At 38.5% G+C, this 26,007-nt stretch overlaps 1 pseudogene; it reads right to left on the bottom strand.

Moving 5' to 3' along the window:
- Positions 1 to 9,201: 9,201 nt before the first annotated feature.
- On the bottom strand, positions 9,202 to 25,389 carry LOC145006765 (uncharacterized; annotated as a pseudogene).
- Positions 25,390 to 26,007: the final 618 nt, after the last annotated feature.

Raw genomic sequence — 26,007 nt, 5'->3', positions numbered from 1 at the left:
GTCGCTCGCAATTGATAACCGCACCGAATCGGCTCAACCAATCCATGCCCACTATAACACAAACATCACCCATCGCAATCGGAATCAGGTCGATCGGAAACTCGACCCCGAATATCTCCAATACACATCCCCGGAAGACCTCTGTAGCACAAATCACCCTGTCGGCGGCTATGGAAACCCGCAGAGGCCGACTCAATACTCCACGACTAACACTGATACGCTGACTAAATGCCAAGGATACAAAAGATCGACTCGCACCCGAGTCAAATAACACTAAAGCAGGTACAGAATTCACAAGGAAGGTACCTAAGCATAGCATGATATAAGCATAATATCTCAACACCATAAACAATAATGAAAAGGGAACATACCAGCCACAACGTCGGGCGCGGCGCGGACCTCTTCCGCAGTCAGCTGGAAGGCTCTCCCCCGAGCCCTCGGTGCCTCGGCCTTCACGGGCCGACTCTCTGCAGCAGTAGCTCTGATGGCGGCGGGAGCAGACCCCTGAGATGCTCCGCACAGCAGCGGACACTCCGCCTTCCGGTGTCCAGTCTGGTTGCAGTGGAAGCACACTGCAAATCCCTTGGGGCAGTCCTTAGCCATGTGCCCCTCCTTGCCACATTTGTAGCAAGACCCTGCCCGACAGGCGCCATCGTGACCCTTGCCGCACTTCCCACAAGTGCGGCCCTTCTGGCTCCCGGGTCTGGGATCAGCGGGCTTGGCCCGCTTGGCTGCCGGCTGGGACTGTGCCGGTCGCCGATCCCTCCCCATAGACTCCGCCTCCTCCCTGGCCTGAGTCTCAAGCTCAATCTCCCTCTTCCGAGCATTTGCCTGAAGCTCGGCAAATGTCCGGTACGAGGAGTTCGCAGCGAACTCCCGAATATCCCGCCTCAAGATGCTCAGATAACGGCTCATACGTGCCTGCTCGGTGGACACGTGCTCAGGGCAAAACATCGCCCTCTCCTGGAACATCCTCGTAATCGCTGTAACCGACTCGGTACCCTGCTTGAGGGTCAGAAACTCCTGCGCCAGACGTTCCCTCTCCACCTGAGGAACATACTCATCCCGGAACATGGAAGTGAACCTCTCCCAGGTCACTACCGAAAGCTCAGTCGGTGTGAAATGCGCAGTCACAAACTTCCACCAGTCCTTCGCTCCCAAGCGAAGCTGGTTCAATGCGAACCGAACCTTCAAATGCTCAGGGGACGAGCAAGTGAAGAAGCATCCCTCCATATCAGATATCCACCTCATAGCTGCCACCGGGTCCTGCGTACCATCAAACTCTGGTGGCTTGGTGTTGCTGAACTCCCTGAACAACATTGCATCACCTCCCTGGGGTCTCGCCGCAGCAATCGCTGCGGTAGCTGCTGCGACCGCAGCCTCAGAAAGAGCGGCATAGCGCTCGTCAAATGTCTCAATCAAGGCGGTCTTAATAGACCCGAACATCTCTGGTATCTCGGCTCTGATGACCGCAACCACCTCCTCATGAATGATCTGCCGAATGTCCTCATCACTAGATCCGGCATCCTCAGGCATGTGTCGTGTCCTCACCATGATCAACCTCTGAAATACAACATGCGATAATTAGAATTCACTCGAATACTCTTACATTCAACAATCCATCCCTCCTTGATTCTTGGCATCCCCAGATTCTTATTTGGACTGTGTACCGCACCGGTGCTTTGAGTAGTACGGGCCCAATACTACTGTCCGCACCGTCTCAGTACACACCCCAAATCGTCCTCTTCGGATCCCAGTCCCCAAGTACTCTATCATACTCAAATCTCTCTGGAACAAATCTCACACAAAGCCCTAGCTGCTACCTAATTACTCTTAGCATCTCATAGCAGCTCACCATTCCCTAAGCTAAGGCATCACAAAACAGGCCACTCTAGTCCTATCAGCAATACCTAGCCTGCTCTAGCATGCAAACACATCACAGTATTAATTATTTCATAACAAAAGGTATTTTGGGAATTCACCGTTTGGGCGCTGACTGATCGTACACACGTTTCTTCCTGGAAAACCCTTTACTCTTAGAAAATTTTTGGTTTTTATTTTTGAAAATATCCCTTTAATTCCTCAGTTTGAGTTCAAATACTCCCGAAGGTGTACCCGAATCCCTCAAACCAAGGCTCTGATACCAATTTGTAACACTGATTTTTCAAACAAAATTTTCAATTTTTATATAACATAATTCCACTAATATTCATAAAAACACCCATTTTACTTGTTCAATAAAACAGTACAAAATCCCAAGATCAACATGTAAAACTTCAAGCGTGTGTGTACGGATCAAGCCGGCGCCTTCCTGCGGTCGTCGCTAACACCTGAAACAAATAACATCAACACTGTAAGCACAAAGCTTAGTGAGTTCCCCAAAATACCACATAAAACACATATTAGCCACTCGAGGCTATAACTCTGTGGGTCCATGCACCCAAACTCTGTGAACCCTCAGGTTCTAGCTCTGATAAACATGCACCACTTAAATCACATATAAATCATGCAGTACAACACATAACATACATAGCATACAAATACTCTAACACATAACTCTGGTTACCTACTCAAGGTAAAGTATAGTGAGGAGACTCACCTCGTGTGTCTCGGTAACTCGTAACCCTGAAATCACTAAACACCCGATCCGCCGAGCTGTAGTCCCCCTATAGCACAATACATCTCTAATTAACACTCTCCCAATCTAGAGTTGATCACACTATAACAATTCACTCTTGGTCAACGCTGGTCAACGGTCAACGGTCAACTTTGACCGGACTCGGCGAGTGCACCATGGCGACTCGGCGAGTCCGTGCGCATGCACCAACTTCCCTGAAATCCTCCCTTGACACGTCGACTATTTCCCCAACTCGACGAGCTCCACCTGGAACGAGTTGTGGGGCCACCACGACTCAACTCGCCGAGTCTCAAGAACAACTCGGCGAGTCCAGTTTGACTCGGTCCACCTGTCCATCCTGACTCCCCCTTTGACCCACTGAGTTCACTCATCCCAACTCGGCGAGGCCACTCACTGAGTGGTCGTGCAACATTCAAGCTACTCGCCGAGTCTGTTCTTCGGACTCGGCGAGTCCATGCCATGCACTGACTCAATCTTGCTCAAAAGGCCAGATCCAGTCCACTAATCCATAGATCCAGTCCCCCCATGCTTATTTGGCACGTAAAGTTACAATCTTGATGCATAAATATCCTCTACATGACCACAAATGATGATTTTGACTCTAATACTTCAACACAAGGCCAAGGACTCCATTTTCACTCATAAAGCTTGATGAGTGAGGCCCTCTGGACCTCTATGGATCCAGATCCATGGTCTCAACTCAAAGAGGGAATGAAAAGGACACCAAATCACCCCAAAAATGATCATAATAAGCCCTAACTTGCATCAAGTTCATCAAACAGGAAATGGTCCGAAAATAATACCTCTAGAGTGATGATCCAAGCTCCAAATCCACGAAATAGCAACCTCCTTTGCTTCCTCTTTCCTAGAGCCTCCTTCTTCTTGCTAAACAACACTTACAAGGTCAAGATTTGCTCTCAATCCTTCACCAAACGCTCAAGAACTCTAGGGACACACTCTGGGGGTTGGATGAGCGCAAATGACGGCCATAAGGCCCTTTAAATAGGCCACAAACCCGGAGATTTAGGGTTTCACTACACAGCATAGACTCGCCGAGTCCATACCTTGGACTCGCCGAGTCCAAGCGCGCACCTTCGCTCAATCCCGCGTCTCTACTCGGCGAGTCTGAGCCCCGACTCGCCGAGTCCCTCTACAAAATAACATAATTAAACTTTCATTATACCTGGTAAAAATCCGGATGTTACAAATACTCTCATGAATATAGCTCTCGAGACTAGAATAAATCCTCTCATAACACCCTCTTATGGGTAAAAGACTATTTTACCTCTCTCTTGGCCCAAAGGTCACATCGCTGACCAAACCCTAAAAGTCAACGGCCAACCCTTGGTCGAAATCAAAGTCCTCAGTCTAAGTCAACCCCTGACTGACCCTACTCGCCGTCAACCCTGTGACTCGTCGAGTTCTCATAATCAGAACTTCACTCAATCTGCAACCTAACTCGCCGAGTCACCCCGAGACTCGCCGAGTCCAACAACTTTGAGTCCACTCGCACATGACTCACCGAGTCATCCCTCGACTCACCGATTCTCGACTCAACCATAGAATATTTGGGACTCGTCGAGTCCAAGGCTATCTTCAACCTACTCGCCGAGTTGTTCTTCCAACTCGTCGAGTTCCAGGCCATCTTCAAGCAACTTGTCGAGTCGCCCCATGTGACTCGTCGAGTACCACCGGTCTGAATCTATACAGAAGCATCTCAGGTCATGCAATTGATCCAAAACATAGATCTAGTCTCCTACCACTCATCCATCACGTAAAGTGGCAAAATTTACGTGAATCCAAAGAGATCTAAGCCGTTTGCACATTGGGCTAGGGTTTGGGACATGTAAGCTTCACTAAACACTCCAACAAAGAGACTTTCATGCTCTCTGATTCTTCTCCCTTCCAGATCTGAGGTAGCAACCTCAGATCTAACCTCTAAACTTCCCATTTCATCCATAGACAATTTCTCACAAACCCCAAAATGAAGAAACAACATAACAATAGGTCAATAACGAGATATTACCTCTAAGTGATGCCCCAACTGCAATGCAATTCGAATCCAAGCAAAGCCCCTTGCTCCAAGCCTTCAATCTTCCCAAAATTCCTTCAACCATTACTTCACCAAGCTCCAATCCACTCAACAATGGTGCTTCTCCGTGATTAAAGGTTTTCTGGGGCTCAATGGGTGATAAAGAGGCTGGGAGGAAAACATAGTGGTCTTTATATAAGGCTCAACCCCGAGAATTAGGGTTTTCTCCACTCAGCGCCTACTCGCCGAGTCCATTACACTGACTCGCCGAGTCGGCCACTTAACACGCGACCAAGTCGCGACTCTACTCGCCGAGTCCGCACATGGACTCGCCGAGTCACTCTTTCCCAATTTACTCTTTTAGCCCTTCAACTCTACTCTTGATATTTCGGGATGTTACACGTAGCATATCTTATAAAGTCTGAATGGTTCTCTCACTTTTACATCAATCTGTGGATGGTAAGCTATACTATTATCTAGACGCGTTCCTAAGGATTTTTGTAGAGATTGCCAAAATCGTGAAGTGAATCTACTATCTTGGTCAGAAATAATAGAATTTGGAACTCCATGCAATCTGACAATTTCCTTCAGATAAATTCTAGTCAGCTTCTCCATCTTGTCGTTCTCTTTAATCGGCAAGAAATGGGCGGACTTAGTCAATTTATCGACTATTACCCAAATAGTGTCGAACCTACTAGGAGTTTTGGGTAACTTGGTGATGAAGTCCATTGATATCTGGTCCCATTTCCATTTAGGTATTTCTGGTTGTTGAAGTAAACCTGAAGGCTTTTGATGTTCTGTCTTTACTCTAAAACAAGTCAAGCATTTACTCACATAAGTAGCAATTTCAGCCTTCATATTTGGCCACCAATAATGTACTTTTAAATCTAAATACATTTTATCAAAGCCTAGATGCACAGAATATCTGGACTTGTTGGCTTCTTCTAAGACCAAGTCCCTGATTCCACCGAACTTAAGAGTCCAAATTCGATTCATAAAGTGTCAAGTTCCATCATCTTTTTGTATAAATTGCTTTTCCATTCCTCGCAAAGATTCGTTATTGATGTTTTATTCTTTTAGAGCCTCAAGTTGAGCTTCTCTAATTTGTGTGGTAAAGTTAGAATGGATAGTTATAGTTAATTCTCTTACCCGACGGGGTTTAATATATTCTTTTTGGCTCAAGGCATCTGCTACCACGTTTGCCTTTCTGGGATGATAATGAATCTCACATTCATAATCATTCAACAATTCAACCCATATTCGTTGTCTCATATTAAGATCTTTTTGGTCGAAGATGCGTTGGAGACTCTTGTGATCGGTGAAAATAGTACACTTAGTACCATATAAGTAATGTCTTCAGATTTTCAGTGCAAAAACTACAACTCCCAATTTAAGATCATGGATAGTGTAATTATTCTCATGCACCTTAAGTTGTCGTGATTCGTAAGCAATAACTTTTCCTCTTTGCATCAACATACATCCCAATCCTTGATTTGATGCATTGCAGTATACGACGAAATCTTCTGTCCCATATGGAAGGGATAGGATTAGTGCACTACATAACATTTTCTTTAGTTTCTGAAAAGCAGTTTCTTCTTTTTCTTCCCAATTGAACTTCATATCCTTCTGGGTTAGTGTTGTAAGCGGCTTGGCTATTTTGGAGAAAATCTCTATGAATCTACGGTAATAGCCAACAAGTCCTATGAATTGACGCACTTCTGTTGGCGTCTTTGGTACTTCCCAATTCTTGATTGCTTCAACCTTGGATGGGTCACCATGAATTCATTCGTTGGTAACTACATGATGTAACAACCCAAAAATCAATGATAAAAAATTCACTTTAAGTATAGCTAAAACATTGATACCATTGATCCCAAACATTTCAGATCATCAATAAGTAAAACATTTATCAGAGTTCATCCCAAAATCATTCGTTGTGGAATGTATAGGTGTGTGCACTACGATTATTCTGACCCCTTCCATTCCAAAACAATGATACCTAAAACCATAAACAAAGCTGTAAGCATGAAGCTTAGTGAGTTTCCCAGAGCATACCCCACACAATCCACATAAACAATGCATATAAACATATAAGGATGTCGTGTGCTCCCCCTAGGGTCTTATACCACTACTAGAAAAACAACATTTTACGATGCGCAATGCATGTCATAAAACGCTCAGACGATGCAGAAATACGTGCCAAGAAAGGCCCTGTCATAACGAGAGACGACACACATTTTACGACACGCATTTATGACGCTCATTTACGACATGCAATGTGTATCAAGGAAAGCCCTGTCATAATGGAAGATGACATGCATTTGCGTGTCATAACTTTATGACACACGTTTAGGATCATTAAAGCCCATGTCCTACATGAAGATGACACACATTTGCATGTCATAAACTTCAACAACCATTTACAATGCATTTACGACGCGTCTTTATGATACTCATTTATGCATAATACAAAAATACGGAAACAAATATATACCAAAACAATTAATTTCATCCAACATCATGACAAAAAATTATAATACATTGGAATTAAGGGGATTTGATTGTACAGTGTTATTAAGAGGTGTTCCCTAACTATGTGACTTTATCAATAGGCTCAGTAACACCACCCTCTTGCAAATTAACTCCTGATCTATTAGATGTTGCGCCAATGTTGCTATCAAATTCCTCTCTGTAAGGCATCATTCAAGACCAAACTTGTAGTTTTTGCTTCTCTTTTTCAGTTAGAAGATAAAATGCATGATATAAAAAGCAATTGATAAGACAACTAATGTTTATCTTATCTCGTGTTGGGGATCACCAAAAAAGAATTAAAATCCTTGTGGTACGGCAAGCTAATATACTTGGCGTCAACCCGAAGCTTCTTAATCCCTAACACTGTGTTGGGTTGGTTTTTTTTCTGAAAAAAAGAAAAAATTATGAATAAATTTGTTATCATGTAGGTAGGTTATTGAAGAAAGTCTAGTCTATCTAGGGGCAATTATTGTAAACTGACTTGTTCCCCAACAACATTTAGAACTGGCACAAGGCTGACAACAACAAACATAATTTATCAAAATCTAAACCAACTGGAACTCAAACTATCACATTCTTTAATTTCACTCCATTTACCTGAACAGTCTTTCCAAGATAATCTCCCTTCCTCGCCTTGTCAATCACAGACCACACACCCACAATCAAATCAATTAAAATATTAAAAAAAATCATTCATGTTTCTCCAGAAATAGAGTATAGAATGCATTCGTTACATGGTAAATCTTTCCTGTCGTGATATTATTATCACGGTTCAGCTTAACATCTAGAAACCGCTCATAGTTCCCAAGGTCTAAATCCAACTTTATATAAAATTTCAAATTTCTGCTCAGTAACTGTAATTCCCTATTTGTATATCAAGTAAAGTCGCATGCATGCATGCCTTCTTTAATCATTTTTATTATACAATACATTTTTATTATAACCCTAGCAAGTAGCAACACAACATCTTGGAGTTAGAGGGAACAAGCAGTTTTTTTTTTCTTTTTTTCTTAATAGGCAAAATACATAGATGACTAAAATACCCCTAGAAAACATTTAGCGACCAAAAAAACATTACAAAACCTTAGATAAGGTCCAAATTCACAAGAGAAACTAATTACTTTATTAGAATCAAATTTGCAAAAATCAACTATACTCTAGGGCTAAAATGGTAATTTACTTACCTCAGCATTTTTAAGAATGGTATATGTTGCCCCTGCTGCTTTCAAATCCAAAAGATGTGGAAAATCCTAAGCTCGAGCATATATAGGTATCTGTAAAGTGTAAATTCAATTTTTGTATTAGAAATTAACTAATTAACGTATTTAACTTAAAAAACAATTGAAATCTTTTTCATATTTTCAAAAAAAATACCACAGGAAATGCAAGACGAATCCTTTCAACAGCTTCAACTGATCTCTCTTTTCCCTCATATATAACCATGACAACTTTAGGAGAACCCTGCTTGTTTTTTAAATAAGAAATTGTTCAGAGTTTCTGCCAACCTGAAGGATATGATTTACAGTTAGTTTCTTGAGTTTGTGGAGAGTAGTTCTGATCCAATTAGAAATCAAACGCATTGAAAGTAAGAACATGTCTGAATATCTGGTGAATCTTCTAATTTCAAACCCTAAAATTCTGCCAATAGGTATTGGCATGATCAGGTATCGTGACACGTGTGTTGAAGCCATTCGCTTCTTTAAAATGAAAGGTCCTATTACCGAATTATCTAAAGCTTGCAAAAAAGTTGCTTGAAGTTAGTTGTGAGGAATTGTTACCTAGTATATTGAAAGGGGATCAATCCAAATATATACTCTTTGATGGTTGTAGTCGTAGACTTGCATTAGCTTTGAGAAAGATGAAAAATAGGTAGATAATGTGGAGAGATGACTCAAGATAACGAGAAGACATACCTTCCAAATCGAGCAGCACATGAGAACAGTGAAGGGCAGTCCAGCCATTAATGTCAAAAAAGTTGACCACCTTTTGTGACAATTAATTAAGAAGCTAGCCTTTTGGCCTTGATTTGTCCCTGAAAAATAATTAATTAGTTCACATCAAAGACTCGAGCTCTCGTCCAAGAAAACCAATCTTGATTTCTACTTTTATTTATCTGAATATTTAAGATATATTTTCTTGGATTTTAAAAACAAAAGGGTAATAACAAAGATAGCAACTTGCGTTCAACAAAGTGTCTATCTTGTCAAAAAGATTGACCATATTTTGAACTTCCTCAGTGGCATTAGGACAAGGATCTTTTGATGCAGCTGCTTCAAATCCATTGAGGGCCCTTTCGTAATTTTCCAGATATATATTCACAGTAGCAGAATTGAAATATAAGTCTGGGTTTGACTTCATGAGTTGGTCTAGGCCCCTGTTATGATCAAAACTAGTATACCCAAATAAAGGAAAAGGCAGAGTTGCAGGGAAAGATTCCTAGTTTTCTTCTTTTATTCCAGATAATCAAAACAAAGACTTACAAGGATTTTAAATAACAAAGAAAACAAAGTAACGCTAAAACTGAATAAACGTGTGCTCCTAAATAGGTGGCAACTAAGCCACTTATTCCTATTGACAAGGTCAATTAAAGACCAAGTCAGAACTAATTTTTCCTCCACATACTTCCCCTTAATTCGGACATTTGTCCTCAAGCCTTATAACTCCCAAAAGATCTCTCATCTCTAAGAACTTGATTTTTGGCAAAGATTTTGTTGAGGGATCTACTCTTTGTTCCTTACCACTAATGTGTTTCACAGCAATTTGTTTCCTTTCAATACAACCCCATAGGAAATGAAACTTAGTGTCAATGTGCTTGCTCCTCCCATGAAAAACTGGGTTCTGCATAAGGGTTATGGCTGACTTGTTGTCTACATACATCCTGACACTTTCTTCCTTCCAACCAGTTAGCTCCTTCAGCAAACTTCTTAACCAGAGTACTTGGCATGCTGTTGTGGTTGCAGCCATGAATTCTGCTTCACACGAAGACAGGGCTAGTTTGTTGTTTCTAGGATGACCATGTTATTGGATTCCCAGAAAACTAAAATACCATCCCCGTTGTGCCCTTTCTGCCATCAACATCCATTCCATAGTTGCTATCACTGAAGCCAATCAACTTTCATTCTCCTCCTTTCTTGTATACTAAACCAAAGTTGGTTGTTTCCTTTATGTACCTTAAAATATGTTTGTCTGCCTTAAGGTGGCTTTCCTTTGGAGATTCCATGTACGTATTCAGTACTCCAAATGAGTAGCTAAGGTCCGCTCTTGAGTGAATGAGGTAACGGAGGATGCCAATAAGTTGACGGTAGTCAGTGGCATTGAGTGGCATTCCATCTTCATCTTTTGTTAGAGGAAGCCTTGGTTCCATTGGGTATTTTGATGGGTTACAATCTCCCACGCCTGCTATTTGTAATATCTTCTTAGCATACCCGGTTTGGCTGATTGTGATACTTTCTTGCCCTTGTTGGACTTCTATCCCCAGGTAGTAGGATAGACTTCCCATATCACTCATGTCAAAATTCTTTAGCATCTGCCTTTTGAATTCAGCCACCAGCTCCTCGCTTGTACCTGTCACGATTAGGTCGTCCACATAAACACCCACAATCAAGGTGTTATTAGGTTTCTAGAGCTTGTATACGGCATATTCCTATAGAGACCTTTGGAATCCCATCTCTTTCAGGGTCTTGTCAAGTCGATCATTCCAAGCTCTTGGTGCTTGTCGCAAGCTATAGAGCGCCTTGTTAAGCTTGTAGACCACGTTTTCTTTTCCAGCAATGACATAACCTGTTGGTTGAGTGACATACACCTCTTCCTGTAGGATTCTGTTCAAAAACGTAGATTTCACATCCAAGTGATGGACTTTCCACCCTGTACTTCCTGCCAATGCCAGTACCAAGCGAATTGTATCCAAACCAGCCACCGGTGCAAAGGCCTCATTAAAATCTACACCCTTTTGTTGTACATCCCGTTGCAACGATTTTTGATTTGTGTTTTGTTACTTTTCCTTCTTCATTCTTTTTCAACTTCAATACCCACTTCAGCCCTATCGCCTTTTGCCCTTTAGGAAGATGAGTCAATTTCCATGTGTTGTTGTTTTCAACTGATTCTAGCTCTTGTTTCATTGCATTTCTCCATTCTTTGTCACATGTTTCTTCTTCATACGTGGTGGGTTCTTCACCTGCATACATTAGCATCTCTGAATCATCTTCCAGCTCCTGGGTTTTGTTATAGATGTCTGTCAAGGTTCTAAATCCTCGAAGAGGGGTATCATCATACGTGGACCTATCTATGACTTCTTCTGATGCTGGAATCGTGGTGTCTCCTGGACTAATTGGGACTTCTCTCACAGGAGGTGAATGATCGAGTAGTGTTGTGGATGACTGATACCCAATTGATGGCGAACTAGGGCTTCCAATTTCTCCTACTAGTTGATCGAGTTCCTCCATTGTATCTTGGGCTATTCCTTCACTAGGAAATCTGACCCATGAATTACTTAGTATTGAGCCTTCACAGTGGACTTTAGCCCAATCCCATTTCCTTTTTTTCTTCAAATACGACATCTCTTGATACATATAGTATATTTAGTTTAGGGAAATACAACTGGAATGCCTTACTTCCTACTTCGTTTCCCAAATACACCATTGGTTCGCTTCTATCTCCCAGCTTCGTGAGTTTATTCGTTGGTATCTTTGTGTGAGCTACACAACCGAACACTCTAAAGTTCTCCAAAGTTGGATTCATCCCCTGTAGACCTTCATATGGAGTCATGTCTTTTACTCCTTTTGTTGGGACTCGATTTAAAATTTGCACGATGTGGCGAACGGCTTCACCCTATAGTGTTTCTGGGACGTCTATGTCTTTCAACCAGGACCTAGTGGCTTCAAGAATTGTGCGGTTCCAGCATTCTACCACCCCGTTCTGTTAAGGGGAGTAGGGTGTGGTCAATTGCCTCTTGATTCCTTCCTGATTGCAGAACTCAGTGAATTCATTTGACGTGAATTCACCTCCTCGATCTGTGTGCAACATTTTTAATTTGAATTTCCCTTCACCTTCTACTCGATTCTTGAACTTCTTGAAGGTAGTGAAAGCTTCACTTTTGGCTTTAATTATCGACACCACATGTACCTACTGTAGTCATCTACAATGAGAAGAAAGTACCGATTTCCAGCTAGTGTTTAGGGAGTTATAGGACCGCACAAATCTGTATGAATCAATTCAAGTGGAGATCTTACACGCCACTCTGCTTCTTTTGGGAACGGATATCGGGTCTGTTTGGCAACTAGACATCCCTCACAGATCTTTGTGGGATGGTGAATTCTTGGCACTCCCCGCACCATGTCCTTTACCACCATAGACTCAATCACACGGAAGTTTATGTGACCCACTCTTGCATGCCACGGCCATGCCGTATCATTTAAGCTGGCACTAAGGCACACAGGTTGTGTTGTATGCAATACAATCTTGTACAACCTGTTCTTTGAACGTTGTACCTTCATTATCAACATGTTGCTAGCATCATGAACCCTTAAGAATTCATAAAGCATCTCGATCTTGTATCCCACTTCTATCATCTGTCCTAGGCTAAGTATATTACTTTGTAAAGTTGGGATGTAATATACCTCAGAGATGACTTGATGCTCTCCATTTGTGCATTCCAAGAGAATTGTATCCCTTCCTTTGATATGAACTTTTGAGCCGTCCCCAAAACTCATCTGCCCAATTACTCTTTCATCAAGTTCTGCAAAGTACTCGCGCACCCCTGTCATGTGGTTACTGGCTCCATTATCCAAGTAACATGTATCCTTCTCATTTCCTTTTGTTACTGGGAACACTTTATCTTCATTCAGCAATACCTGGTGATCCGTATCCTCACCCCATATAGTTAACAGCAGAGCATGTTCTTCTTCTAGCACCTGTGTTAGATTGATGATATTGCCATATTTATACCTATTTTAGGCAATATTTAAGTACATTTTTATATATAAACTGGTAATTTGTTTAGAATAATGGTACTTATGAGTTTAAATGTTATTTGCAGCAAAAAAAAAGACATTTTGAAGAAAAGGGGTTAAAAACATCAAATGAAGAAACTTTGGGAGTTAAAAGATTAAAGGACGAGAAAATCAAGGAAAAGCGGATTCACGACGTGAATATTTCAAGATTCACGACGTGAGTCTATGTTCTAGAAGATATGTACACGGGTGAAGGAATCCTTGACGGGCACGGCTATCTATAACTCACGACGTGAATATCTTAGTATTCACGACGTGAATGAGGAAAATTAGCAACTATATATATCTTTAACCATCACGATTAGAAGAGCTTTTTGGTGGCTGAGAAGGGTTCCTAAAGACGAAAATCAGCAAAAAAGAGTACCAGGAAGCTGGTTTCAACAAGAAAGAAGTAGAAGTACATAAATTGATTCATAGTTTGGTACACTTTAATATGTTTTGGATTATAACATTCGTTTGTTTGACTGTTAATATATCTAGCTAAATCTAGCTGCTTCTATTAGCTAGATGAAGCTAGAACTCATGGTTTTAATGCATTAGATTTGACTTTAATTGTTGGTGATATGCTTGTGTTGATTGATTTTACCTAGCATGCTTGAATTAGTTATTTAATTGCTTTGAATCCTTGTTCTGTGTAGTTAGTGAAAACAATGTTGCATGAACTTGAATACCTAATAATAACAGTGAACACTAGTTATTGGAGCTAAGATCAAACCAATCTTAGAATAGTAATTGAATAATTAAATTAAGTTGTGTTAGAGAACTCATATTATGACCATAATTGTGTTTTGATTAATCAATCTTTCATGGCTCCAATCTTAGTTAATAATTGATTATGTGTTAACTATTGTATGAACATAAATAGAATTACATGAATTGATTAATAATTAGTAGAGTTAGAACTAAACTACTAATACTATCTTAATTGGTCACCAACAGTAATAGTTATAACCAATGTATAACCATGGAGTGAAAGTGGCTTTGAACTAATAGAAATAATTTATTTATTGATTGAGTTATCGTTAAAGAATTAAGTTCATCTAAACTTCCAAAATTAGATAAAAAAACCCTTTTAGCTTGTTAATAATTAGATTAATTTAATAGTAAATAGTGACACCGTTCCCTGTGATCGACACTCGACTTACCTAAGCTATATTGTAATCTAACTAGGTACACTGCCTATAAGTGCATAGTTAGTTAAGTTTGTTAGGTTATAAATATTAAAATTAGTGGGTACTTTCGGGCACATCAATTGACATCAGCTTCCTTCTTCTTGGGATTTGAACACTCCGATGCAAAGTGTCCAAACAAGTCACAGTTGAAGCACTTTATGTGACTTTTGTCACTTCCCTATCCTCGACCATTGCTTATATCTCGGAATGATTGTTGATTTCCTCGACCTCCTCTACCCCTTGATCCTCTTCTTTGATGACCTCCTCGACCTCCCCTTTCATTGGAAGATCCACGACCTCTTCCTGTTGTAGTAGGAGAGCCCTTTTGTGATTTTTGACCCATTTGCCCTTCAGACCGAGTCAACAACAAACCCGCTTTAGCATTTGAGTTTTCACCACGAACTCGTACTCGGTCTTCATGAGCTTTGAGTCTGCCAATTGCTTCTTCAAATGGAATTGTATCGAAGTCTGAATACTGTTCTATCGAGGCCACAAGTTGTAGAAATTTCTCTGGGACAGAATCAAGCATTTTCCTCACCAAAGTACTATCTTCCATTGTTGCACCAAGGCTGATGTATTTCGAGTTTATCCCACTCAACTTCCCTATGAATTCATCTATGGAATCTCCTTCTTTCATCTTCAGTGCATCAAACTCACTTTTGAGTGTGTGCAATCTTGCCTTTTGCACTCGATTTGCACCCAAGTACCAGATTTTTAAAGATTCCTATACTTCCTTTGCAGTTTTCTTCTTCGCCACCTACATGAGGATATCCTATGGTATTGCTTGGAAGATGTAGGCACGTGCCATCTTATTATTTTTCTCGTCCATAGTCACTCCGACTGTTGGTTCTATGGATTCCGAAACACCTTGAGCATCGATAATAGCCTCCATCTTGATTAACCACGTGGTATAGTTTGTTGAAGTCAACAATGGACACTGGAACGACACCCCACCGTTATCTTTTGGTACCTGTTGACTGGAACCTATCATGCTGTCGTATCTTATGTATTTGGGCATAAACTGGAAGGCTCTGATACCAAATGTTGGTTCAGGCCCCTGTTGTGATCAAAACTAGTATACCCAAATAAAGCAAAAGGCAGAGTTGCAGGGAAAGATTCCCAGTTTTCTTCTTTTATTCTGGATAATCAAAACAAAGACTTACAAGGCTTTTAAAAAGCAAACAAAACAAAGTAACTGCAAAGCAAAAACAAAATAAACGTGTGCTCCTAACTAGGTGGCAACTAAGCCACTTATTCCTATTGACAAGGTCAATTAAAGACGAAGTCAGAATTAGTTTTTCCTCCACATCACGCTTTCATCTTTTTCCTGTTACATCATGAAAGAAAGAATATCAGATAAAAGTTGACTTTTTCATGTCAAATCTACAAAGTAGATTTCCAACCTACAACATTTTGGTATGCTTTTAAAGATTGATGTAATTTGATGTGATCCCATGCCCCAGTGACAAACATTTCAAACAAGTGTTCCGCGGGTTGTCTTTTGGAAGAATAGCAAGGGGAAAATCGTTAATACAAATAATTTCTTATGTCTTCATGATAAATTTGATGGGTTTTGAGCATTCTAACATTTCCTAAGTGTACATGCAACCCTAATAAACCTTTGATCTATGTTTGTCTAAGATTCATGCAAAATTGATTTCCTAAGTTCATGATCCTATCTAGCCTACATGGGGAACATTTTAACTTAAATGATAGATAAAATAACATACCTTGTTGTTGATTTTGATTCCTTAAAACCTTGTGAGCCTAGCACCCGAAGTGTGATGCTTCAAATGATTCACACAACACCAAATGCTATGGAGTAAACTTGGAGACAAAATATAACACTAAAAAATCGGCTCTAGCCCTCAGGTATGCATGTGTAGCCAGTTTTCGGAGATGTCACATGGTTTATATAGTGTGTTGCATTAGGTAAACCCTAATGTAACATGACTCTTCATTTCCATGACCCATGGATTAACTCCATGGAGCATCCTATGGGTGGAACCCAACTTGATAATCCATAGAGCCTCTTAGCCCAGTATATAAGTTATGGATGATTTACATAATCAATCCATATATTTAATTAGTTATCTTTTGATCACTCAATTAATTCTTGATCAAACTAATTAAATAATATTATTAATATATCAGAACTTATAATATATTAATAAACCATAAGTGTTATTACTCTCATTTAGTTTATCCAATGCATGGTGCCATGCAACCCAAATGGACCATGCTGAGGTCGGATCAAGTACATACCAGAAATAGTTAAGAACTTAGACACCTTATCCAACAAAATTATGAAATAAATTTACACCATGAATTCCCATCCTTGACATATAAAGGAATAGATTCCTTTGCGCGTTTTATGCTTTCAACAACAATTTCCTCTTGATTATCAGCACCAAAACATTTATAAAAAAAAAAAGTTTAGATTAAAAAAAAACTATCTATATATATATATATATATATATATATATATATATATATATATATATATATATATATATATATATATATATATATATATATAACATAAACAACAACCACATTGATAAAAAAAGAAATGTTTCTTGCCTTGACCCATTCGTCTTCCAAGCATTGATAATTGGCTAAGTATCCTTTTGTTTGGACCTTGTATTACCATTAAAATGAAAAATGTTGGATGTTTATTAAGTCAATACTAGTAAGAATTTATAAAAATATATACAAGTGAAGTGATAATCAACCTTGCTTAGGGCAAGGGTAAAACAATTTCTTGTAGCAAGTAAATCTCCTTTTTTCCAAATGCAATTTCCTAAACACAGCCAAGCATCTCCAAGAGATGGATTCAGTTTTACCTATAAAGTCAAATAGTTGATAAAATTAGAAATGTTATTGAACTTATGTTTTTTTATATGATTAAAATATATGATCACTTGACTTACAACTTTAGAGAGATGATCTTCTACTTTTTTTTGAGTATTCAGGGAGCACATCCAATATTTTCCCTCTCAAGTATTCATATGTTGCACGTTGTATAGGCAATTTCCTTTATTCTACATATCACAATCATAATAAAACCTCACATAGTTTCATCATCAATCCCCATTAGCACTATTAAAGTTACATCATATGATTCTATTCATCCAGATTAATCTAATCCGGCATTCTAATGCGCTTTTTCTACCACTCTAATTGATAATTAACACTTAACCTAGCTTGCATTCGATTTACCTTCTACTACAAGAAATCATATCATGCCATTTAAACAAAATATGCGACCATACACTAAAAGCACACACATATAGAGAGACGATTACAATCATGAAGGGTATGTAATCATCAGTAATCATCAGTAAACCTTCATGTTTAAACTCTCTAAACCTTTCAAAAGTCTCTGGCTTATGCTTGATTAATTAGACATATCCATATCTATTGTAATCACCGGTAAAAGTCAAATAATAACGATTAGCATCCCTTATGGCATGTTTGAAGGATCCACACACATCCGTGTGTACGAGATCCAACAAACCTTCTCCCCTCTCACAAGAACCAATGAAGGGAGACTTTGTCATTTTTCCAAGTAAGCATGATTTGCAACTATCATCTGACTTTTGGAGTTGGCCTATGCGTTTCTTGCTTATATGTCCAAGACGAAAATGCCATAATGATGTTTTATCCAAGTTATTATCATTAACAGATCAATACACAATACATTATTTCCTAAGTTATCTACAACAGATACAGTTTCATACACACCATCACAAGGTAATGCTTTAAAATAAAGAACATTATTAAAGAAAGCATTAATCGAACCAACTTCATTATCAAATGAAAAGGTAAAACCTTGTTTATACAATGCATGAAATGAAATAATATTTCTTTCCATTTCTAGTGAGTAACAACATTTATTCAAATCTAAACTAAACCCACTACTTAACAATAAAGTATAAACTCCAATCTTGGTGACAGGTAAAGCTTTCATATTCCCCATGATCAAGTTTATTCTTCCATTCTCCACATTCTCATGTCACACCCCGAAACTGATGGTGGAAATGTTCCAGGGCGGAGGACATCATGTAAAGTATCACAACCAATGTATATAGCAAGCATAGTAAACTCAAAACATTACATTACATAGAAATATTTACATTTGTTTGAAAGGGAAGTACTACATGTTTTATATATACATCAATATAACAAAAGTAAAGACAAGACTGCTAATATGCTCCGTCTTCTCCAAAAGATTTGCGGGATACCTGTCTAACGTTGACCTGAGAATACAAGCAGCTTTAAAAATATCAGCATAAAGCTGGTGAGTTCATAAGCGGTTTGTTTCTGTAAAAGAACAAGTTTCCTTTGGTTTTCTGAAAAAGTTGTTATCTAAGAAAATCCCATATTTTCTTATAAGAAAAGTTTAGTTATCCATTTGTTACATAGCCTGGTTAAGAACAGTTAAGCTATCTCAGGAAAAACCCTAATTTTCCTTAAAAGTTGGTGGTTGGTTATCGATTCAGAATGAAATGTACAAGTATCTACTATACTTGTAGCATTAATGAAGTATTCTGAAAGCCTGGTTATCCTTGTAAAGTGCGTTAGTTTTAACACGTATATAAAACTAATAAGTAGGTAGTAAACTAATTCTTAAGATTATTAGTTCACTAGGTTCATTATTACTAAAAAGTAAATCTCCATTATCTAAGTTTGCGAGTTCGATAACCATACGATAGACTAGATATGGCAATAAGAAGTCCAATATCATTTTATGACTTTTGTCACCCGTAGACCTGCCGGTCCCATTGTAGCTAGCAGCAAGGTGCGGGGTAGTCAGCCCCATATAGATCTATACACTCAAGTCACGCTCTCCTTCTAGGAGATTCTGGTTACAGGGGCGATCCTCCACTCGCGTATCTCTGTGGAGTGTTACAGAGGACGTGTCTCCAATCTTAAGAATAATGAATTTACAAGTAATAATGCGGAAAATCCTGTTTTAGATTCTAGTTACATGGGCGGTCCTCCACTCGCGTATATCTGTGGAGTGTTTCAGAGGACGTATCAAAAGTTCTAAGATTAATGATTTTAACAATAATGATGTGGAAAATCATTTGTGAAATATAAAATATAACATTTTATAATGAGTTTCACAATTAGTTTGAAAACTAACTCTGCAAGTCAAACTGTTGGTTAATACGGTTTTCAATGTTAAGAGCATACTGAACATGAAACATTTCATATGAAATAATAAGTTTGAGTACAAGATGTCCTTGTATTCCCCCTTGAAAACATTGAAAATAATATATTAGGCTTGAAAAACGTATATGAGTAAATTCAAAGTTAGATGTATAGTTTAAAGGGAAAATTACTAATCTAATCAAATTCATTAATGATTTATCAATTTTTAGCCAAAATTTGGGATTTATTTTAAAATAGTCATTGAAACCGTAGGTGGTTAAAATGATCTACTGTTTCGTCTATTTACCTACGGTTTTGATTTTAGTATATAATGATTTTTTTTTCATTTTTCACTACGAAACCGTAGATGAAAAAATGGTCTACAGTTTCCTTTGAGAACTCTACTGTTTTCAAAATAGTAGATTAAAAATAGTCTAATGTTTTGTCCAAAATCTATGGGTTTTTTTTTAGATGAAAAAAAAATACTAACTTTTACTCTAAAAATATTTTACTTTTAATATATAGTAGTCAACATACATGAATTAGTAGTCAAATTACTAAAAATACCATAAAACCGTAGGTTTTTAAACGAAACAGTAGATCACTTTTAATCTACTCTTTGAGAAACAGTAGACGTCTCTGAGGAAACAATAGACCATTTTTTGGTCTACGGTTTCATAGTGAAAAAAAAAATAAAAAAATCCTTATATGCTAAAATCAAAATCGTAGGTAAATTGGCGATACAATAGGCCATTTTAACCACCTACGGTTTCGATGGCTATTTTGAAATAAATCTTAAATTTTGGCTAAAAAATGAGAAGTTATTAATGAATTTGGTTAGATTAGTAATTTTTCATAGTAAATGGATAATGAAAATAACCCGAAGAAGTCATAACTCCAAAAATAACTACAAAATTTGTTTATAAATGTAAGGTACACGGGGTTAAGAAGCATTAGAAGTATTCAATATAAATTGTTTTAAATGTAATGCACATGCTTTTAGAAACACCTATCTATTTGATTTTATTTTTAAAAACCATTAAAATCATTTTTAAAATATAAACCATCATTTTGCGGTATTTGATCTCAAAGTCTCATTTTCATCAAAACATCTTAAGTTCAAAAAGAGTACAAGACTACAAAAATTACAAATATCAACAAATAAGATGATATATACTAAAGAGTATAAGAGTACAAAAATTACAAATATCAACAAATAAGATGGGATACAGGAAATATCAACTGCCTTCAAAATGTTACAAACTTATTCTCATATCAATCACTTGAACCTGAATACACGTCAAAATAATAGGTTGACATTAAAAATTTAATATCAAGATTCCATAATGTTTATAGCAACATGATGACTCATTATTTGCCTATGATGATTCCCAAAAGCCCTTTTAAAGGCTTCAATTATCCGTACATTTTCTCCATTTAACCATAGGGGTTTTGTCACACCCCAAACCGGAACGGCGGAAACGTTCAGGGGTGGAGGACGTCATGTGTAGTATCATAACAATTGCATTATAGTAATGAAAGTAAACACAACCATCACATTGAATAATAGAATATTTACATTAATTTGATACATAATTTGATACATCAAAAGTGTAGTGAAATAAAGTCGAGGCTCTTTATGCTCCGTATTCTCAAAAGTGTGTCAAGGTACCTATCTACTTATTTCCTGAGAATACAAGCGGTTTTGAAAAAGAGTATCCGCATAAAGCTGGTGAGCTCAAAAACATGTTTTTGTAATGAAAACCTGTGAAGAAATCTGTAAAATGTATGTATGTTTTCTGAGAAAATCCAATATTTTCTAACATGTTTATTCGTTAAGGTAGGTATCGTATGCCTTGTTTGAAAACTCTGGCTACCGCCATTATGTAATGTATGTTCTTGTTTGGTCTGTATGAAAACTTTTGTATGATCTCCTTAGCTATCATTAGTAATGTAAACAATTTATAAAACATTACTCTGATTGTTTGTAAAGTACTGAAGTTTAACTGCGAAATCCTATATTTTCCCTTGAATGTGTGTTGTTGCTTTAATGGTTCTAAAACTATAAGGCATAAGTATTTTTCCACACTTATGTTATTAAAGCAATTGTTCATGAGAAGTATATTATAATGTAAATATATCGTTATTATCTACTGGCGAGTTTTATGACCATACTAAACTGATACGACGTGAATCGGACACCAATATCCTTTATGACTTTGTCACCCGTAGACCTGTTGGTCCTACTGTAGCTAACAACAAGGTGAGGGGTTGTCAATCTCGTATAGATCTATACAAAAAATTATGTTCTCCCTCGAGAAGACTCTGGTTCATAAGAGTAGTCCTCCACTTAGTTATGTTTGTAAGCACCCAAGGACGAGTCTCCCAACTAGGTTAACGACTTTACAAGTAATAAGATGTGAAACGTATTGTTCTTTTGTACTTGAATTCGATGTATGTCTTGTAGAGTAAATAAAATTATAATTACATAAGTATTAACTATTGTACTCTTGTAGTACTGTATATCACAAACTAAATCTGTCATAATTTATATGTTTACTCATGTTTGTAATCTGAATCGGTAAAAGCTATGTATTGAAATCCTTAAACTATACCCATTATAGTTTTCTTGAAATTTTATGTTTGTGAATTGTAAATTTTTCTGAAAACTAAGCAATTATGTTTAGAAAAACGTCCCTTATGCTCCGCATATTACAAACGGGATAAAATATCTGTATGTTTTATGAAAGACGTTGGTTTGTATCAATTGCATAAGTTTTAGCTCGTTGAAATCGTTTTTTTAGCTCACAAAAACCTTTTTTGCTTGGCTTGTATTCCCCCCCCCCCCCTGAAAACATTTAAAAACCATAAAAGCGTAGGGGTATGAACTCACAGTTTGATGTGTGATTCGAATGTAAGAACAATAGGGATGTTGAGCGTCAAGTGAAGTCTCGGACTCAACCAGATCCTAATTAGCATGTAATAACACATATATGTATCAGATTAGTGTATAGAACCACTTAGATATGATGGGGAAACACCCTAGGGACTAGGAAACACTTGAACTAAGTGTTCAAAATCATATGTGATTGAATGAGGGAAGTTTACGGCCACACAAAGGTGTGTACGACCATGGGTTTGCGGCCCAAGAGTATATGGTCCATGGGTTTACGATCCATGGGTGTACGGCCAAGGAGTGTACGGCCTTACACTCTTGATGAAGTGTGCATTTTGAGGTGTTTTAAGGTCTTTTCTAGCCTCCCGGAAGTGTTCTAGGTCCCATGCATAACTTAAAGAAGAGTTTAAGGCTAATCTTTGACCAACAAGTAGGGTTTACGGCCATTAAGGTGTATACGGTCGTACACATGGGTTTACGGTCGTAAAACCTTCGTGTTCATGCTTAGTTGGTCCATTTCAAGGTGAAAATCAAGCATTTCTAGTAGATAACAAGCATAGGAAGCAGTTACTTACGATTTGGGAGCTTGAAGAGGGGTTTTAGCCACCAAAGAACTAGTGTATGTTCTTGGTGTTCTTGTTGAAAGATGAAGATCTAGCCAAAGATGAAATTTATGATATGAAAACAAGGATTTACCAGTAGATAAAGGAATGTAACAACAAATCAAGATGTGAAACACTTACATCTTTGAAGATCTTAGATGAAAACTCGATCAAGGTAGAGAGAGAGAGAGAGAGAGGGAAAGAGAGACAAAGAGCTCTAGACTTGAAGTGTGTAAACTGGAGAATGATATCTAAGTACCCCTTATATAGGCGGAGTTTTCGGCCATGAGGGGTGGGGGTGTACAGCCGTAAACTCATGTTTATGGCTGTACACTCCTCTTGAAGGAGTGTTTAGCACGAATGTTATGTTATGACTCATAATAACTTATCGCTGAATCTAAACCTTGATTGTACTGAGCTTAAAATACCCAAATAAACCCCTAACAATGCTAAACGATAGCAGAAACGAATCTGACTTAATTGATTTTGAACGGCTGAACAAAAAGAAATTTCGAGTTGTCACATCAGTCCCCTATTATAGGGAATTTCGTCCCAAAATTCAAACATATAATACAAATCACAGACTCGGAAAGAGATGCGGATATTTCTATTTCATCTGATCTTCGTGCTCCCAAGTGAATTTATGTCCACGCTAGGCATTCCAGCAAACCTTCATTATTGGTATGCGACTTTGTCTTGTTCGTTTGATCTCCCGATCCATGATATCGACTGATCCTTCCACGAAGTGTAAGCTCTCGTCTAGTTTGACCTCATCAAGGGGCATCACAAGTGCCTCATCGGACATGCATTTCTTTAGGTTCGATATGTGGAAGACAGGATGTACGTTGCTAATTTCTCGGGGTAAACGAAGTTTGTATGCTACAGGACCAATCCTAGCAAGGATCTCGAATGGTCTAATGAATCTTGGATTTAGTTTTCCATGCTTTCTGAAGCGTATCATGCCCTTCCAGGGTGAGACCTTCAATAGAACACGGTTGCCAACCTGGGACTCCAAGGTTCTTCATTTCTTATTGGCGTAGCTCTTTGTTTATCTCTCGAAGCCTTTAGTCGTTCCCAGATTTGTATGATCTTTTCTATGGTTTCACAAATGATTTCTAGGCCTAAGAGTGTCGTCGGGGACTTGTCCCTTGGCTAGCTACATGTCGCCCACCTCAGCCCAGCACAGAGGGGATCTACACTTACGGCTATAAAGGGCTTCAAAAAGAGCAACCTTGATATTAGTATGATAATTGTTGTTGTAGGAGATTTCGACCAAGGGAAAATAGACATCCCATGACTTACTAAAATCAATTACACATGCTCTCAACATGTCTTCCAATGTTTGTATGGTTCTCTCACTCAGTCCGATAATCTATGGATGGTAAGCGGTGATCCTATCCAACTTAGGTTCAAGAGCCTTCTATAGTGACTATCGAAATCTCGAGGTGAATCTGCTATCTCGGTAGAAGATGGTTGACACAGACACAACATGTAGACGAACTACCTTTTTAATATGAATTTGTGTTAGTTTTCATGCTTGTACTAAACCCCTTGGATGAGTTGGTAGTTCCGGATGGTTTGTTAGGTATACTTCGGAAAGGTTTCGGAGGATATGGTACTACTCACATGAGTACTTCGGGGTCTAGAATATGGGAGAGGCGATTCAGAGATCTATGTCGAGTTGTCGTTACGAGTGACAAGGGTCTCGATAATCGGTCGGTTAAGGTGGTGGGTTTTCGTAACATACGAACTTGGTATGGTGAGGACCACACTAATCCCTATCGAATGACGACACCGCATTCTTTATAGAAACAAGTGTTAGGTCGATTTGAAAGAAACGTCTATTATAATGATGATGTATCTAGAGTGTGATCGACAGTGTATTATGTGTAGGCTTTCTAGTGTTTTCTCGATAATACCACTGCCACAAATCGTACTTGCGAGAAGCGAGTACTAGTAATGAAAGTGCTTGATGACTACTGACGATACTTTATATTATGATTCTTCTCGGTACCTGTATGATCGATTGGCATATACAAGTTATTGATAATTAAAATGAATAAGACGGTCGACTGGGTGACTTTGCCCTAAATATTAATATTAATTTAGATTAAATCTTTAAAGAAATTTTATTTGAAAGACGTACCAAATCTCCAAAAGGGAAGGGAGGTTTTCCTCGTTGCTCTTATATGTCATGTTGTTATACTCCTCCGTCATTTCTCTCCAACAGACAGTCTCTCTTGAAATGCCCCATTTCACCACATGTATAGCATACTCGAAATATACTTGCATCGGTAGTTGAAGTGATGTGTTGAGTCGAGGTCCTACAGAAACGATCTTCTTCGCCATTTATAGTCATTGGACAATCTCTTTTGAAATATCCAGATTTGTCACAACTATAACAAACCTGACCCACTTCCACGCTAAGAATTTGGGGGATTGATCGTGTCGGTGCCCTGTACAAACGAGTGGTGTGTTCATGTCTGTTGCAATTCTTACATCGCAATTTGCGGCATTTTCATAAGTGGTGGAAGTTGCATTTCTTGAAATCCGGTAGATTCCCAACATATTGTCGTACTAGTATTGGTACTGGAGTGGCAGATGTCGTGGCTGTAGAAGTTGCCACAGGTTGTTGTATCTTCGTAAGTTTGTGAGATAACTTGCGCTCCTTTTTGTTCCAGAATTTTCATTTTTTACTCTTATGTTTGGGAGCTGAAGTATCAACATGGCTAGGTCATTGTCAGTCTCCTTGTGTGTTACTACGATTTGAGGTGTTGAAACTATTCCCATTCTCATTCGGATTGTTGGCATCAAATTGTGCCATGACAGCTTTCACGGCGGCTGTGACCGTGGCCTTAAATGTAGCAAAGTCTATCTATAGAATTGGTGTCTCGCTAGTTGGTTGGTTACCCCCTTGTAAAGACATGGTTCTATGGCATGACAAGAAACAATTTCGTGAGTAGCGAT

This window comes from Lactuca saligna, chromosome 7 (assembly GCF_052625555.1).
Source record: "Lactuca saligna cultivar CGN05327 chromosome 7, ASM5262555v1, whole genome shotgun sequence".
NCBI lineage: Eukaryota > Viridiplantae > Streptophyta > Magnoliopsida > Asterales > Asteraceae > Lactuca > Lactuca saligna.
The sequence above is the reverse complement of the archived record's forward strand: the minus strand, read 5'-3'. Positions and strand labels throughout refer to the sequence as shown.